This window comes from Bos grunniens, chromosome X, assembly GCF_055505025.1.
Source record: "Bos grunniens cultivar Pamir isolate PY7600 chromosome X, Bosgru_T2T1.0, whole genome shotgun sequence".
NCBI lineage: Eukaryota > Metazoa > Chordata > Mammalia > Artiodactyla > Bovidae > Bos > Bos grunniens.
In genome coordinates, this window is record NC_141194.1 from 84,803,219 (window position 1) to 84,820,825 (window position 17,607).

The 17,607-nt window shown below is 45.2% G+C and overlaps 1 long non-coding RNA gene across 2 annotated transcripts in view; it reads right to left on the minus strand.

Moving 5' to 3' along the window:
* Positions 1-17,607, minus strand: part of LOC147340798 (uncharacterized) — a 109,030-nt gene that overhangs the window by 90,870 nt on the left and 553 nt on the right. The gene's annotated exons all lie outside the window — the stretch shown is intronic.

Below are 17,607 nucleotides of genomic sequence, written 5' to 3' on the forward strand. Positions count from 1 at the left end.
TAGGTAGGAAGCTGGGCTGACTAGACCAGAATCAGGTCTCAGGAGGCAGGGAGCTTCTGGGTACCCTTAATCCCACTGAGATGCTAAATTCATACCCATCCCCCTCCAATACCCTTGGTCGGGTATTACCAGAGTAGGTAGCCTCTCCATTCTCCAGGGGATCTTCCCAAACCAGGGATCAAACCCGGCTTGCATTTGTAGCTTTTGCATTGTAGGCAGATTTTTTGCCATCTGCGTCATGAGGGAAGCCCATTAGAGTACAGGGCAAGGCCCGGCTCAGTTCCTCATTGGAAAGCAACCTTAGCAGTCTGTGGGGACCAGCCAGGGTGCTGCCTCTGCAGACTAACCCACCACCTAGCAACCCCTTAAGGCCTTCGCTAAAATGGACCTGTGTGTACGCATGCTTCTCAGTGGATTCTGACTCTTTGCAAACCCAGGAACTGTAGCCTGCCAGGCTCTTCTGTCCATGGGATTTTCCAGGCAAGAATACTGGAGTGGGTCGTCATTCCCTTCTCCAGGGGATCTTCACAACCCAGGGATCAAACCCCTGTCTCGTGCATTGGCAGGCAGATTCTTTACTACTGAGCCACCAGGGAAGCCCAGTCAGTTCCCAGGTACAGCTACAAAGTTATGGATTCTGACCTCCTGACCCTTCCCATTCTGGTGGTCAGGACTGTTACATCTCTTTTTCTGTCAGTCATCTGGGTGCCCATGCATGTCTACATCTGTGTGTGTAGCTCCTGGGGCTCCTGAGGATGACTCTGGACCTCCTCCAAGAAGGGAGCAGGGATGGGCCAGGTTGTCCCCAAGGAGCTAGCTGTACACACTTTCAGTTCCAGGGCTGATCTCTGAAGCCAGGACATCTCAACGTGTGATCCAGGGATTACCTGCACCACCATTCCCTGGGATGCTTGTAAAAATGCAGATTCCTGAACTCCTACCTCAGAACTATAGGATCAGACAACTCCCTGGAGAACTGCAAGAATCACATAAACACTGCATAGGGCACCTCCTTATTTTATCTTGTCTAGATGCTGCAACCCCACTATATTTTGTCTATTCTGTGATGGACTCTAAGGTCCACAGCATGCTACCATAGTACGTGCTTACCCATGGCCGTGAAAACCCACACCTGCCTGAGCAACTGAGGCCCTTAGGTCACTTCTCGTCTTCCGCTCTGCCCATCCTGAGCTAGCCTGCACATTCCCATGAAGCCACACTTCTGTGAACGCAGAGGCTTCACTGCATGGATGAAGGATGATCTGAGGACCAAGGTTAGGTGTGCCCTGTGCATCATGCTGACACAGCAGCAATTGTTCAAAAGGGGATTAATGATTAAATCCAGTTCAAAGTCTATCCAGGCACATATCTTTTTCTTTTTTAAAGAAAAGTTTGATCCATTCATGTCTGATGCCTTAGTGAGAAGAGTAAAATAGAAAAATAAACAAGTTCCTTCCCTTAATTGATCAGTCTTCAACACATGATGTCTTGGGTGCTTTGGGGAATACAGACATGATGAAGACATAGTCAGTGTCCTCAAAGAGTTTAAAACCTACCTAGGGAGACAACGGGGCTTCCCAGTGGCTCAGTGGTAAGGAATCTGCCTGGAATGCAAGAGATTCAGGTTTGAACCCTGGATCAGGCAGATCCTCTGGAGGAGGGCATGGCAACCCACTGCATTATTCTTCAGAGAATCCCATGAACAGAGAAGCCTGGTGGGCTATAGTCCACGGGGTCACAAAGAGTTGGAAATGACTGAAGCGACTGAGCATGCAGGGACAGAGAGACAACAAATACTCTCATGTTAGTTATCATCAAAACAAGGTAGTGCAGTATATATGCTACATAACCGTTAGAGACCGAATGTGGCACGGGACAGCTAAAGTCTGAATTGGCTTCAGGCTACATCCCCATGTCCGTTAGTGGTACTGCCATCTTCCTCACTCAAGTCAGACACATGGAAGTCCCCCTTGATTGCTCCCTCCCCTTGCCAGCATATCCAGTCCACCAGCAAGTCCTTTTGGCTCTAGCTGTAATATGTATCTTAAACCTGCTCACTTCTCTCCATGGCCACTGCCACCCCTTAGTCCAAGCCACCAGAATCTCTCTTCCTGAACTAGTATCCCAGCCACCTAATCTTGGCCTTCTTTCCCTTCAGACCTCTCTACAGGCCAAGTTTGTGTAGCAGCCAGAGGACTATTTTAAACGTATGAATTAATCATTTTGATCCCTGATTTAAACACATCCATGGCTTCCCAATGCACTCGACATAAAGAGGGAACTCATTACCATGGCCTGCAAGCCCCCACGTGGTCTCCAGTCTCACTGAGCACCCCTTTCTCCATGGTTCACTAACTCTTTGAGTCAGTTGAATATGGCCAGCACCCACCTCAAGTGTCTGCCCACATTGGTCCCTCAGTCTGGAATATTCTTTGCTATTATTTATTCATCTTTCCAATCTCAGCTTAGATGTCACTTCCCCCAGAAAGACCTTTCTTCATTCCCTCCCATCTAAATTGTCTCCCTTGTAACCATCTCTCATAACCACCCTTTCTTCTCCCTTACAGCACTTATCACAACTTACACATTTGACTCTTGAACAACATGGGTCAGAGTGATGTGGGTTCACTTACATGTGGATATTTTCTGATGTGGGGGGACTTCCCAGGTGGCTCAGCAGTAATGCAAGAGACAAGGGTTCAATCCCTGAGTCAGGAAGATCCCCTGGAGAAGCAAATGACAACCCACCCCGGTATTCTTGCCTGGAAAATTCTGTGGCCAGAGGAGCCTGGCAGGCTACAGTCCATGCGGTCGCAAAGAGTCAGATATGACTGAGTGACTGAGCACAAATACCACAGTACAACGTGATCAGTGGTTGAATCCATGGGTGGGAATTGCAGATAGGTTGGGATCACATATATGGAGGGCTGACTATAAGTTATACACATTTTTTCAGTGACACAGAGGTTGATGCTCCAAACCTCATATTGTTTGAGGTTCAACTCTAATTATATATGTCTCTGTTGGTTTGCTTAATGTCTGTTTCCTGCACTAAATTGTGAGCTTGATGAAGGCAGAGTATACGTCTGTTTAGTTTATAATCACATTCTAAGTGCCAAGCACAGCACCTAGTATATAACAGATGCTCAATGGGTCCTTGGGATGAAAGAAGGAGCAAAGAAGTGAGATGTTCTCAGAAGGATTTTTGGAGAAGAACCAGTAGGAGAGCACCATGAACGGAGGCATGGAAATGGATATTTATGTGCAAGATGTATTCTGGGGATGAGGGTAGCCTGGTGTAGCTGGAGTATGGGGTCTGTGTTAAGTAAATACTATTGGAAATGTGTGTCATAGTCAATTATCTAATATAATGTGTGTGTGCTGTCATGTCTGACTCTTTATGACCCCATGAACAGTAGCCCAGCAGGATCCTCTGTTCATGGGAATCTCCAGGCAAGAATATGGGAGTGGGTTGCCATTTCCTCCTTCAGGGGATCTTCCCTACCCAGGGATCAAACCCACGCCTCCTGTGTCTCCTGCATTACAGGCAGATTCTTAGCCACTGAGCCACCTGGGAAGCCCATGTAATAGAAAGTCTGAAACTTCGGGCTAAGAAGTGTGATCTTTACTTGGTCATGTTCACCACGGGGCTACCCTAGCCTGATCCCAGCTAGTATCCAAGCAACCCCAGGGTGGGTCAGATGCAAAAATCCTCCTGTGCTGCAAGTGGTTAGAGATGGTATGGCTCCCATATCTCCAGCCATGGCCAGGGGCCCAGCAGGATTCAGAATGTGCAACATCTGCTGTGTCCAAGTCAATCAATTGAACATTGCTGTACCAATGTCTGCTGTACAAGTGGAAAAGTGGAAGGGGTGGCATAGAAGGGCTTCTTGGCCAAGTATTGGGTTGGCCAAAAAGTTTGCTGGATTTTTCCATAAGATGTTATGGAAAAGCCAAAAAGAACTTTTTGGCTAACCCTAACACATCAAAAAGTCCCCTTGGGTCATGTAACCCCTTCTGAATATTTTATAGGTGTCCAAGATCCCATCTGGACCCTTAACACTCCAGGCTAACCAACATCTCTAGTAGTACTAATACCGCCTCCTACCTGAAATGGTTATTAGGAGGATGGAATACGAAAGTACATATGAAGTACTTAGCATAGTACCTCACACACAGGAAGCACTCAATAATGTTAGTTATTCCTACTGTTATTAACAGCTTCAACAGCAGCAACAATAATATTGACCAGTTCAGGAAAGAAATAAATAAGGGCTGAATAAGGCAAAGTCACTGAGGAATCTGATGAGGACAGCATATGCCTGAAATGGGCAGTCACTGTGGGGTCCCTGAGGTGCAGATAAATGTATAGAGAAAGGCTTCAAGGCTGGTGCCCAGCCAGTGGTGGGCAGGGCAGGTTGCTTGGTCACCAGGCTGAGGTAGGCCATGCCCTGGGAGGTAGCCCCCCTCAAGGCAGGCCCTGTCACCAGGGTTCAATTCCCAGCTCTATTGATCTGGTAGGAACTGTCACTATGGCAGCATCTGCTTGCCTTCCTTGACGTGGGAGGAGACGCAGGGCCCTCTGGCCTGTTGTCTTGGAGGAAGGCCAGAAGGGAATACGTGCCTGGTGGGGCTGCCAAAGGAGGAAAGGGAGGGGCAGCTAACAAAACTTGGTGCTGCTTTGGGCCAGGTTCCTATGGGAGCTGATAAGCAAGGTCTGCCTTGTCCTCATTTTTGTCACTTTGTGAACCATTTGGGGTCCTAGGAATCAATCAGATGCTGTCCAGAAGCATCCCAGGTGACACAGCCCGGGTGCAGGGTTTTCGCAGGAAGCTCTCAGGAGGTCTCCAGGCAGAAAGGCTGTCTCCTCTGCTCACCCTCAACAACAGGCATCAGAAACCTCTGCTGGGGTGGGAGTTAGGTTCAGAGGTGGCCCAGACATGGAGAAGCCAGGGGCCAAAGAGCCTACAGGGCCACTAAGTTGGCAACTGACAATACTTTCTTGAGCACTTCTATGGGCCAAGCAGTGTGCTGAGAACCTTGCAAGAATGAGCTTGTTTATTCCTCAAAAAACCCTATGAGGTGACTACTGTGAGTGTTCCCATTATACAGGTGAAGAAACTTAAGTTTAAGGAGGCTAAGCGAGTTACCCAAAGTTGCTGGACTAGGATTCAGGTGCTCATCATCATAAAAGAAATAGCTGCTCTTTACTGAGCACTAACTATGGGGCAGACCCTTGCTATGTATTATCTCTTTGGTTCCTTACTATTGCTCTATGACATAGGTGTAATTATTACTCTTTCCATTGTACAGAGCTAAGGCAATTAGGTGGTTAAGAAACTTTCCAAGATCGCATAGTTAGTAGGAGACAGAACAGGAATTTGAACTTAAGCAAATGATTCCAACTCTCAGCCCTTGAACCTTCTACTACTTCTCTCTCTCTCTTTTTTCCAAAACAGCTCTTTTACCAGGGAAAACCTGAAGACAACTACAATCATCTATCTTGGACCATTTGCTTTCAATGATCTGCTTGCTCTAATATCCCCATGGAAACTGGAGAGTCGGGATCATTACAGATGGGAGAACTGAGGCCTAGGGAGACCAAGTGACTTGTCAGGCATTAGACATGGAGCAAGTGACTGAGGCCTTAAGAGACCCTTAGGCCCACTGACTCCCATGACTGAACATGACAATAAAAAGGACAAACCCTGCAGAAAAGAGGTAGGAGTCTTCGTCTGGCATCTCCAACTCAAAAGAGATTTTAGAGAAATTATAGCCAGTGTAAGATCTTTCCAGGAAGGAGCTAAGAAAAAGAAAAAAAATGTTTTTCTGTAGTAATGTTAAGTCAATCCATGCACTCCAGTCAAAGTGAAAACTTGGTCTCCTTCAAATGGGGTCTTAGGTTATGGCTCCAAGACAGACTTGCTCCCATGGGAATATTCTGGAAATCTCTGGGCATGGATTTGTTGTACCCATGAGTTTGAGTCACATCAACATGAATTCAATGAGTCTGTATTGGTGGATGCCAAATATTCCTTGCCTCGTGTTGCAAGTTTGATAATGAGAATCAGACAAGAAGGACTTGGGTGAGCTGGAAACCCAAGAATCCAAGCCAACAAGAATGTTGTTTAGCCTACTCTGGGCCCCTTTCCTGGCTCTCTCCCCTTTTGCAGTCCCCTTTTAGCTGAGAGCATCCAGGAAGTCATTCTCTACCTCTGCTCTTGGCACTAGCTTCCCGAAGGGAGTGGGAGGAAGAAAATACCAAGTATGTTTCACATCCCCAGGGTCTATGAAACTAACAATAGTCACAGGGGTCTCAGGAATGTACTTCTCAATGCCATAGTTGCAGTTTTACTCAGTTTTCAGTTCTCAAGAATCAAAACCAGGTTCCCAGGCCCACCCCTACAATGATACTTAATAACCCTGGCAACATTATTCTGCCATTAAAACCAACTCCCCCTTCTTTCTTGGTGTTTAAAGTTACTGAGGCTCTTCAGGGCTCAGACTCTTCACACCCAAGAAAATCTGTTGCTGCATAGATTGGCCTCCAGTACAACCCAGCCTGATACACACCACAAGGTAGGAGGGAGATACTGTACGCATGCGTGCATGTTAAGTTGTATTCAACTCTTTGTTACCCTATGGACTGTAGCCCGCCAGGATCCTCTGTCCATGAGATTTCCCAGGCAGGAATACTGGAGTGGGTTGCAATTTCCTCTTCCAGGGGATCTTCCAGACCCAGGGATTGAACCCGCATCTCCTGCGTCTCCTGCATTGCAGGCGGATTTCTTACTGTTTGAGCCATCATGGAAACCCGATATACTCCATGGGGAATCCTTAATAGCAGAATACTCTGTGTAATCATGCAGGCCCTAGGACCAGACAGATAGATCCACTTTGCTACTCACCAGCTGACTGAACTTGTACAAGTCCCTTAGTGGCTCTGTGCCTCAGTTTCCTCCTCTGGGATATGGGAATACTAAGAGTGCCTATCTGATGGAGCTGTGGAAGAGATTCAGTGAGATAATGCATGCCAGGACAGTGGCACAGCACCTGGCACTCGGCTTAGTAAATAATGGCTATAGACAAAGAGGAAGACTTGCTGTCTCGGAAACTTTGCCTTGAAGAAGCATTTCTCTGGCTCCAATTTCCCCTGTTTTGAAGTGAAGGGCTGAAGGCTGAGACCCAAGGAAAGAAGTGGAGCAAAGGGGTGTGTACATTTGTATTTTTTGGTCCCTCTGTGCAGGTGGTGGAATCATAGGTCCCCAACCAGGGACTGAACCCAGTCTGGCAGTGAGAGTGCTGAGTCCTAACTACTGGTCCGCCTGGGAAATCCCCAAAGGCGTGTATCTTGATGCTGACCCCTTTCCTTTCGGCACTTAGATAACAGGACAATATTGAGAGAGGGCCTACGGTTGAAGGAAATGAAATCAGTAATGTGATGAAGTGAGGGGTGATGGGTGGGGAGAAGCTGTTTAAAGAAGGGTGGGGTGGTGGGAGATGAGGGCCTAAAAACTCAGAGGTTGAAATCCCATGAAACAAGAGAACCCACAGCAACACCATGAGCTGAATGAAGGAAAGAGAAAGAAAAGTTTACAAAGTCAAAGAAGGGATAGAAGAAGGAAGCTTCAAAAGGGATTCACAGGAGAGCTTGGGCAGAAAGGTCTGAATTCTGGGAACCGCTTTGGTCTTTCTCAGAAATGCCTTGACCAAAGATTTTGTGCCAAAGGGCCTGAAATATGCTCGTTATTGAATAAATGGTCAGTTTGTTCACTCAGACTTGCTCTTATTAAAAAGAACAGTGTGCTCTCCACTCACCTCTGCAGAAACTAGCCCCAGGGAACAAGGTCGCAAACCAGCCTCCCCAAATGAGGTCTCATATCACAGGTTTCTAAGCCAGAGACACCCGGACTTTCCCACTTTGGAAAATGGGTTTCATTCCCTCAGGCTGGAAAACTCAGTTCTTGCCTCCAGAAAGTTACCACAGGAAGGAGTTACAGCCATCTCTGAATCGTCGAAGGAGCTGGTCAACAAATAGTTTAGCTGGGTCCACTCTTGGAGTTTCCGATTCAACTGGTTGAGGTGGGGACTCCAACATATTTTTTTAATGTGCCCCCAAATGATTTTGGACTTCCCTGGTGGCTCAGATGGTAAAGTGTCTGCCTACAATGCGGGAAACCCAGGTTCAATCCCTGGGTCAGAAAGATCTCCTGGAGAAGGAAATGGTAACCCACTCCAGGATTTTTGCCTGGAAAATCCCATGGACCGAGAAGCCTGGTAGGCTACAGGCCATGGGGTCGCAAAGATCGGACACAACTGAGCGACTTCACTCTCACTTTCACTTTCAAATGATTTTGTCACTAAGCAGGTTTTGACTTTGGAGACAAGTATGCTTTGCTTAGATGAAGGGGACTACAATATAATCTATTCGTAACAAAGACTGAGGAATCTGAGGCTCAGAGACATTGAACACTTGTTCAAGGTCACACAGCGAATTAGAACGAAACCAGAACTGGGATTCAGGTCTCTGCCTCCCAATTTCCTGTAAGCTCCACTAACTGACTGACTTTGCTTCTTAATAAGATTGTCCTTTCAAGTTTAAGTATGGGAACAGTAGATATCCCCTCCTGGTTCTAATGAGTTAAACAGTAATGCTACCTTTGGGGAATAATCCTTAGAAAACAAAACATGACAATCCCCAGTTCTATGAAAAGCATCAAGCAGAGTTTTAAAAAGAAAAGAAAATATAGCCCTTTCCATTATGACCACCCATAAGGAGAAATTCATCACATGATTTATGTGTAGAGACCATATTTGTGGCTATAATGTTTCAGTTATAAATTATTCAGCATTGGAGAGTTCCCTGGTGGTCCAGTGGTTAGGACTAGGTGCTTTCACTGCTGTGGCCCTCGGTTCAATCCCTAGTCAGGGACCTAAGACTGTGTATGCCATGTAGCACAGCCAAAATAAATAAGTAAACAGACAAATAATTCAGCATCAAAGAAGGGACACCCTAGCTTTAAGATGAGTATGTGTGTGTGTGTGTGTGTGTGTGTGTGTGTGTGTGTGTGTGTGTGTTCAGTCATGTCCAACTCTTTTGTGACCCCATGAACTGTAGTCTGCCAGGCTCCTCTGTCCATGGGATTTTGCAGGCAATAATAATGGAGTGGGTTACCATTTCCTACTCCAGGGGATCTTCCTGACCCAGGGATCGAACCTGCATCTCTTGTGTCTCCTATGTTGGCCGGCGGGTTCTTTACCAATTGAGCCACCAGGGAAGTTCCAGGACATTCATTAATTTAACAGCCAAAGCCATTTTTTTTTCAAAGCAGCAAAGAGCAATAATTACTGGCCATCAGTTTGAAGCCTTTAAAAGAAAAAACCCATTTATATTAGATAGGACCTAAAGTCATTTTCCAAATACCAAGATTTTGAGGTAAATGGGAAACCACAAATAATAACTGGCTATAGTTCAAATGCAGACTTCCCTGGTGGCTCAGAAGGTAAAAGTGTCTGCCTACAATGTGGGAGACCCAGGTTCGATCCCTGGGTCAGGAAGATCCCTTGGAGGAGGGCATGGCAACCCACTCCAGTATTCTTGTCTGGAGAATCCCAGGGACAGGAGAGCCTGGTGGGCTGCCGTCTACGGGGTCACACAGAGTCAGACATGACTGAAGTGACTTAGCAGCAGCATCCATCCCTAGAGGAGAAAAGTGGCCAGATTTTTAACTAGCATGTGTTGGAGGTATGTCAGGAGACTTTTCCAGCACATCCAACTCTCAGAGCATTTCTCCTTTCCAGATGTGTCTTCTCCATCTGTAAAATGGGTACCAACTATCACTGCTCTTTCATAGCCCACAGCATGCTCAACCACCCCCAAAGGATTTAAAGGTTGCTACTGCTGCTCTCACTCTTCAGACTAAAGACAGTTCTTAAGCCACACAAATGACTGCTCTGATATCCACCTTCTCCTAATCCTACGTGTGGCCTAAAGCAAACACCGAAATTCCCTTGACCATACCTGGATGTTGGCAGCAAAGAGATGCAAGATGATGAAGCAAGCCCAGGCAGAGTGACAAGAAAAGCTACACCTGTACCTGTTTGTCACTATTCCCTTTGCAGAGGGTGACATCACTGTTTATTTCTATTAGAATAACTCCTCATGGGAGGGCCTCAAACTTGTCCTCTTTGCAGGAAGGCAAGTCGGAGAGAAGCCGACTCCTACTCAGTGCTCAGCCTCTGGAAAATTCTGGAACCAATCTAGCTGACCTCTGAGTTCAGTGACGATACAGCAGTAGCTTTGTTCCAAATGTCTTACAACATACACCTCTAAAGTTCCTTTGCCATTGTCTGCTGCTGCAGCGGCCACCAGCAGAAATGACCCTAAATAGCCATTCACTTCACAGTGAATTTAGAGGGACTTGATGCTGGAAAATGCTTTTGACACAGTTCTAGTTGGAGATGAACTAAAAACATGTTTGCTTAAATAATTGAAGGTGAAATGTGTATTGCGTGTGTTTCACATGCAGTTAGGGATTTATGCCCCAGCCTTTGGTGATGCCAATTATGAGTTTCTGCCTAGCACTTGATTTAAGATGCAAAACCTGAATTATCAGAAGATCTCAAGAGAAGGAATAAAGTATACTTTGATATACTGCAGTTGGAGTACAAATTGGTTTAAAAAAACACTTTAGAAAGCACTTTAGCTATATATATATATATATATATATATATATATAAAATTGAACAAACCCAATCCCAGGAATTCATCTTAAGGAAATAGTGAGCCAAACGCATATAATAGAGTCCACAGACGTTCATGATGGCATTGTTGAAGTGCTCATAAACGAACAGAGTGGCAATGATTATTTTTTAAAATCATAAACATCTCTGTGTGATGAAAGACACTAAAATCAAAGTCAAAAGATAAATAGTAGACTAGTTACTGTATTTGCAATATAGATCACAGTTAAATTATTACTACTCAAAATATAGAGAGATTCTGGTTATCACAATGAGAAAGAACAACCCAGTAGAAAAATAGGCAAAGGATATGAAATGCCAATGCAGAAGAAGAAATGCAGATGTGCCATACACATACTTCAGCCTCACTAGCACTCAAAAAAATACACAAAGGAAAAGGAGACTTTTTTCCAGCAATCACTTTGTCAAAGATTGAAAGGATCAACCAACCTAACTGAAATGGGTGAGGAAGAGCATGGAGAAATGGCCATTTTGGGGGGAGAAGGTAAGTCACCATCAAGTTCCTGGAGGCAAATGAGCAGGCTCTCTAAAAAATAAAAGAGATGTGCAAACTAAACTCTTTGAACCAATAAGGTCACTACTGTGACTCTGTGTGTGTGTTCAGCCACTCAGTCAAGTCCCACTTTTTTGTGATCCAACGGACTGTATCCCGCTGGGCTCCTCTGTCCATGGAACTTTCCAGGCAAGAATACTGGAATGGGTTGCCATTTCCTCCTTTGGTGGAATCTTCCCAACCCAGGGACTGAACCTGTGTCTCCTAAGTCTCCTGCATTGGTGGGCAGATTCTTTATCACTGAGCCACCTGGAAAGTCCACTGTGAATTTACACTACAAAAATTCTGGCCACAGTATGGAGAGACATATGTAGAAGGAAGTAGGCTGCACCAGTATTTAATAATTTGTAAAACTTTGAAACAATGTAAAAATTCACCAATAAAGCTTGGATTAAAAAAAAATTAGGTCACAACTGGATGACAGAATACTATGCAACTGCTAAAAAGAATGAACTAGCTAGATGTATACTGGCAGGCAAAGACCCCCAGACACAGTGTCCAGTGAAGTGCACACTATAGAGCAGTATATGGTGTCTTGGTCACATCTTTTATGACTATTTTAGGCACATGAATACATATATGAATATTCATAGAAACACACACTTAACTATACATACCAAACTGTGAACATAGTGGGTAATCAGTGGTGGAGAGGCCAGGAACATTCTACTTCATATTCCTATTTTTACAAGCCATAAGCATGTATTATTTTGATCATAAAAATGCTTTCTTTAAAGAAGGAGTGAGGCAAGCTGTACTACTCCCCCACAATGTCCAGCTCCCACTCCAAACCTCTAAAAATGTCCCCTTCAAGGACATGGTGTTCCAGAATCTAAGACAATTTCTAATTCCCAAAGACATGAGCTTTTGCTGTTTAGAAGTTGAACTAGGACGAGAAAGTCTGGAAAGAGGTAGAAGCGTTGTTGCATTTTTTCAGAAGAGCTTGTTTCATGTAGTGGTGACATTATGGACCTCCTTTCTAGAACGATCTCCCTCTCCCATTCTTCCAAGTCTCCCACCTTTCTTTATGCCATGCCTCCTTTTCTCCTTATCTCTTTCATAATGTTGGGAGAAAGGGAAACGGCTAGCTCATTTCAGTTCCTTTTTTGTTTTTCCTTCAACTCCAGGATTCAATCCCATTCTTTCATCCTAAAGAAATTTCACTCTAACCTCTATACCACCCCAGTCTATTTGGCACAAGGCTCATCCCAGTACTTCCAATTTCCCCTTAAATAAGACTGACAATTCCAGCTCTGGGAGTCTTCAGAATTTAGGGAGCATCTACATGTGATCCTAGGCTGTGTACCAACACCAACAGCCAGCAGACCAGGAGCTACAAACCTAGATGACGCTGCCATTACATGCCTGTGGTAGCGGATGTGGGCCCTTCCCTGGGGAGTGCATCAGTAGTTTTCATCAGGCTTTCAAGGAGGTCCTTGGTCCATGCAATGTTAATAATGACCAAGGTAGAGGGACTGGGATGATTTAATCACCCACTGGGTATCTTGGCAGAACACCCAGGCCTTAGGTTTCCAGCTAGCTGCATGGCTTGGTGAATCAGACAACCATACGCTCAAAAGGAATGGAGATCCGGAGATACAAGGAAGCAGGCCTTTGAGGCCTCCCAGAGAAACCTGTTCCTCTGCTACAGCCCACAGAACTCAGCCTTGGACATGACCTCCAAGTCCCACTGAATGAGCCAATCCACACTCAAATATACAAGACTATAGCTGGGCAAGCTCCTTTGTACATGGAATTCTCCAGGCAAGAACACTGGAGTGGGTAGCCAGTCTCTTCTCCAGGGGATCTTCCCAACCCAGGTATCGAACCCAGGTTTGCTGCATTGCAAGCAGATTCTTTACTGTCTAGTCACCAAGGAGGCCCCATACAAGAACACAGCTGGGTATGAAGCTGTGTAAAGAGCATAAGGAGGCAGCAGATCTGATTTTTAGCTTTTAGGAGGACTTCTGTTCTGACATATGGTAGCTGTGTGACCTTGGGTAGCTTACTGCACTTCTCTGGGCCTCATTTGCCTCATCCAAAGAGAACGTTTGAATCAGGTGAACTTCACGAGGCACTTGCAGCTCTACCGTGCTATGACTCGCCCCTCTCGGATAGGCATTTCCACCAAGCTCTCCAGGACAGAGAACAACTTCACTCTCACTTTCCAGCATCACATCTTAAAGTCACACAGTTTCCTCTTGTGGTTGAACCTAAATGCTTCCTACTGCGATGGAAGCTTGCCGCTTGCATGTGGGAAATTGCTGGTCCATGTACAGAGCATGGTAGACTGTTAACTCTAATGCCCTCACCTCAGTCTCTACCTCAAACCCAGTCTGCAATGATTATTTAGTGGTTAATCCTCAAGAACTCTATCCTTTCAAGGCAGCTTGTAAGGAAAAGAAGGAATTAACAAAGAGTCACGGGAATCAGGAAGGGTCAATGGTCATGAGAGTGGTTTTGCTTTTGCTTTAAATTTCCTTAAAGATGGCCATGACTTCCTACTGGCAAAAGGGACCCTGGAAACTGGTCAAGAAACCTCTCCTGCGAACAGGACTCTGGTCCAGATGGAGCACTGGGGCCACTGGAGAGGACCCCATAGCATTCAGCTTCCAAGATGGTCCTTTAGAACTGCTTCTGCAGGAGGATGAGTCTGAAGGATAAAAGCAATTTTCCAACTACATTTAATTCCCACCTCCAGGGCTCTCTGGTCAGCAGGGTGCATTCAGATTGATGGGATTTCCTTGAGGCTGCACTGATGATACCTCTGGACCAGGAAATTAAAGGCCATGCTGAAAGTGTCAGGATGTGAAAGGAAGCAACCCCAGAGAACTGAGTCACCCAAGGTTGGATGAGGATATAGGTTTTTTGCAGTCAAAGCAGAGCAGAGAACTGAGGCAGACTGCCCAATAAGGCAGCAGAAAAACAGGACTAGGGCCCGAACTATTGAGATAATTGCCTTAATTCTTCACTTCCCTTTCATAATAACCTTGAGTTTATATACAGCCTTTCTTCTAAGGAGCTCAAAATACTTGCAGGGATATTATCTTAGTTGTCATCACACCATCACAGTCAGTGAGAGCAATGATCATTATCAGCTTCATTTTACACATGGGGGAAGGAAAGCCTAGAGGGCTGAAGGGAGTCATCCAAGTTTACTCAGCAAGACAGTGACAGCCTCCAAACTCAGTGCAAAAATGCTCTTGCCTGGCATTGCCCAAAGAATGTTCTTCCCCACACCAGCTCCACCAAATGCTTGCTGGAACACCAGGTTCTGTGGGCAAAGATATACACTAGCTTAGTGATGGCTTTTAGAAGCCCTGCAATAAACAAAACTGTTTCTGTTTAAGCAAGAATTTCTCAAAGTTAACTTAACCACAAAACTCAGTGGGTGTGTGTGGGGGGGTGGGTGGGTATGAGTGGGGGGATGGGTGGGTGTGAGTGTGTGTGTAACACCTACTACCATCCTATGGAACTAGTCTTTTCAGAACCCGCCTTAGGAAGCACTGTCCTAGCCATTAGGCTAATCTGAGTATCACCATAGTAACAGATGACTTCCGTTCTAGCCCAAGCTGTAGAGGATGTTTCTTAGAGAAACGCCCCATACCTTCTGATACTGACAGCCAGTGACCAAAGGACCTTGATGCACCCAAAGGACCTCAGGGCATCATTTCCTCTGCAGCAGGGCACTGGCCAGATGAGAGGAAGCCGATTCAAGCTTGCCTACTTCTGCTGGCACACCACATCTTTCAAATAGAAGCCAGAGCTATTTTGGGTCTTCATTGAAGGGAGTAAATGCCTGGGATGCTGGTCCAAACGTTCAAGGTCCACACTCTTAACTAGCAGAATATTGTGCTCACCAGGCACTTCCAGTAGAAATCATCCATCTCTTAGGTTCATTCCTAGTGCCATTCATCAGCCCATGCAATCAGTGCCCACACAACAAAACAGAAGACTCAGAATCTGCCCCTCTTCTGGCTTCATTGCATGAGTATTAGAGTGGTCATCATATATCCATTTTAGAACTAACACACGGCACAGAAATATTGTGCTATTATTAATTACCAGTGACACTACTAAAAGTACCTAAAATGTAAAACTCCCTGAAGACTCTGTCCTGATTAATTTGTATTTTATATACAATTCGGGGCTTCCCAGGTGGCGCTAGTGGTAAAGAATCCACTTGCCAATACAGGAGACATAAGAGACACGGGTTTGACGCGGGTCAGAAAGATCCCCTGGAGGAGGGCATGGCAACTCACTCTAATATTGTTGGCTGGAGAATCCCATGGACAGAGGAGCCTGGTGGGCTATGGTCCGTAGGATCTCAAAGAATCAGACACAAGTGAAGTGACTTAGCACGCATGCATATAAAATTCAAATGATAGAAGATCACAGAGGATTTCATATTTACTACTGCCATTTTCACGTTTTCTTTTAGTGTTTATTAAACATCCACACCATGAGGGAAAACACTTCCACTGAAATTGGTAAATTTGTATGCAAAAAGTAAATGTAATACAAATATACCTTTCTGTATCCATCCATTGTTATGGGAACAATTTTGTATAAATTGCTTTTTGGTATAATATTCACTGTAAAGGTCACAGGGGCACTGTTATTTAAGATGATCTGATTATGAATCCTTTTGTAAAACAACAAATTCTGCAATGTGAATACTGTCCCCATCTAGTTCATTTGCCTTGTTAATCCATAATTACATATATCAGATTTGCTTAAAGCAAAACACACTAATATTAATCAACGAGCTAGACATTTCTTAAGATGGGGATGTATTCTGATCTGTATCACTCTGCAATACTGGCTCCTTTTGAATTCACTATTAATCACCATCCCAGTCCAAGGAGATTCATCCTAACTTTGTTGAGAATGTAACAGTGACCCGTCCAAGGATTCCTCTATCTTTATATATGCTGTCACTTCAATTTAACCACCTGGTGAATTAATTCTTCAAGACCCATTCAAATGTCACTTCCCCCATGAAACCTTTCTTGATCTTCTCCCCACTCCTCTAGGCAGGCTTCCCTCTTCCATGGTCTTACAGTACCCTGCCCAGGCCTTGTCAAACTCTACTGTAATTATCTGTTTACACCTTCTCTCTCGCCTACCAGACTGTACACTCCCTGAGAGCTGAGACGATGTTTCATTCATTTATTCATTTCGATACTTCCAATACCTAACACCTCTGGTGCATAGCAGGTGTTTAATAAATGTCAGTTGTTTGACTAAATGATCACTGTTCTTAATTGTACATTTTTCAACCCTGAAAAACAACACTTTATTAAAATCATAAATTAAAATGTCAAAGAGGAGGCTTACTAGTTTTGTTCATTTTTATTGAACTCTTCTCTCTTTGGTAAAAAAAAAAAAAAAAATTGCCATGCCAATTCACACCTTATGGATCAACCAACAAAAAACCCTCTAAACCAAATTCACAACTAATGCATAATGCTTTTAGTATGTCCGTTTTCTCCAAACATAATACAGCTACGTCCTAACCCACTGCTAACATCACTGCAGTAAAGACATGAGGATTCACTAATTAAAGGGGTGGGGTGAGGAAGTGGGGTGGGGGGAGTTACTGCAGGGATCACTGTAAGAGCTTTGTATCCTCATTGGCTGAGAAGAGAAGCCTGTTAAGAAAGTTGGGCATCTTTGGGGGAACAATAATGATGTCCAGTAGGACTTGGCCAACCTGGCTAGAGATTCCACATCCAGAATGTCCTAAGCAACAGCCCCAGCTGGCGGGATTTCCATGACTTTGAAACCATCATTACCCTTCTGATGTGGACAGAACAGGTTGGACCTGATCTGCCTGTGTGTTACTGCAATCTGGCTTGGCATGGGATGATACCCAAGGACATGTAACGCCAAGAGTAGCCCAGCCCCATGGTGCAGACACACACACACACACACACACACACACACACACACCCCACTCCAAATCACGCTCAAAAACCCCACACAAAACCTGCACCATCTCCCTCCCAAATTTGCATTCCTGTGTGCCAGTCACACACAGGGAGTGCCCCTCACATTCCCTCACTTCCCCAGACTGCCCCATCCACACCCCACTCTACCTGCAGACTGTAGCCTAGCCTGGAACTGGAAGCTGGTGGGGACTGGTTTTGTTGTAGGCAACAAAGCCTCATGCACCCAGGCGTCCCGCTGACTCTATCCATCTCTCCCCGCCCCCACCCATGAGCGCCCCCAACAAGAGAAAGCTCAGCTCTGGGAAGTGGATGTGGGCACTGGGGGCCCAAAGAAAG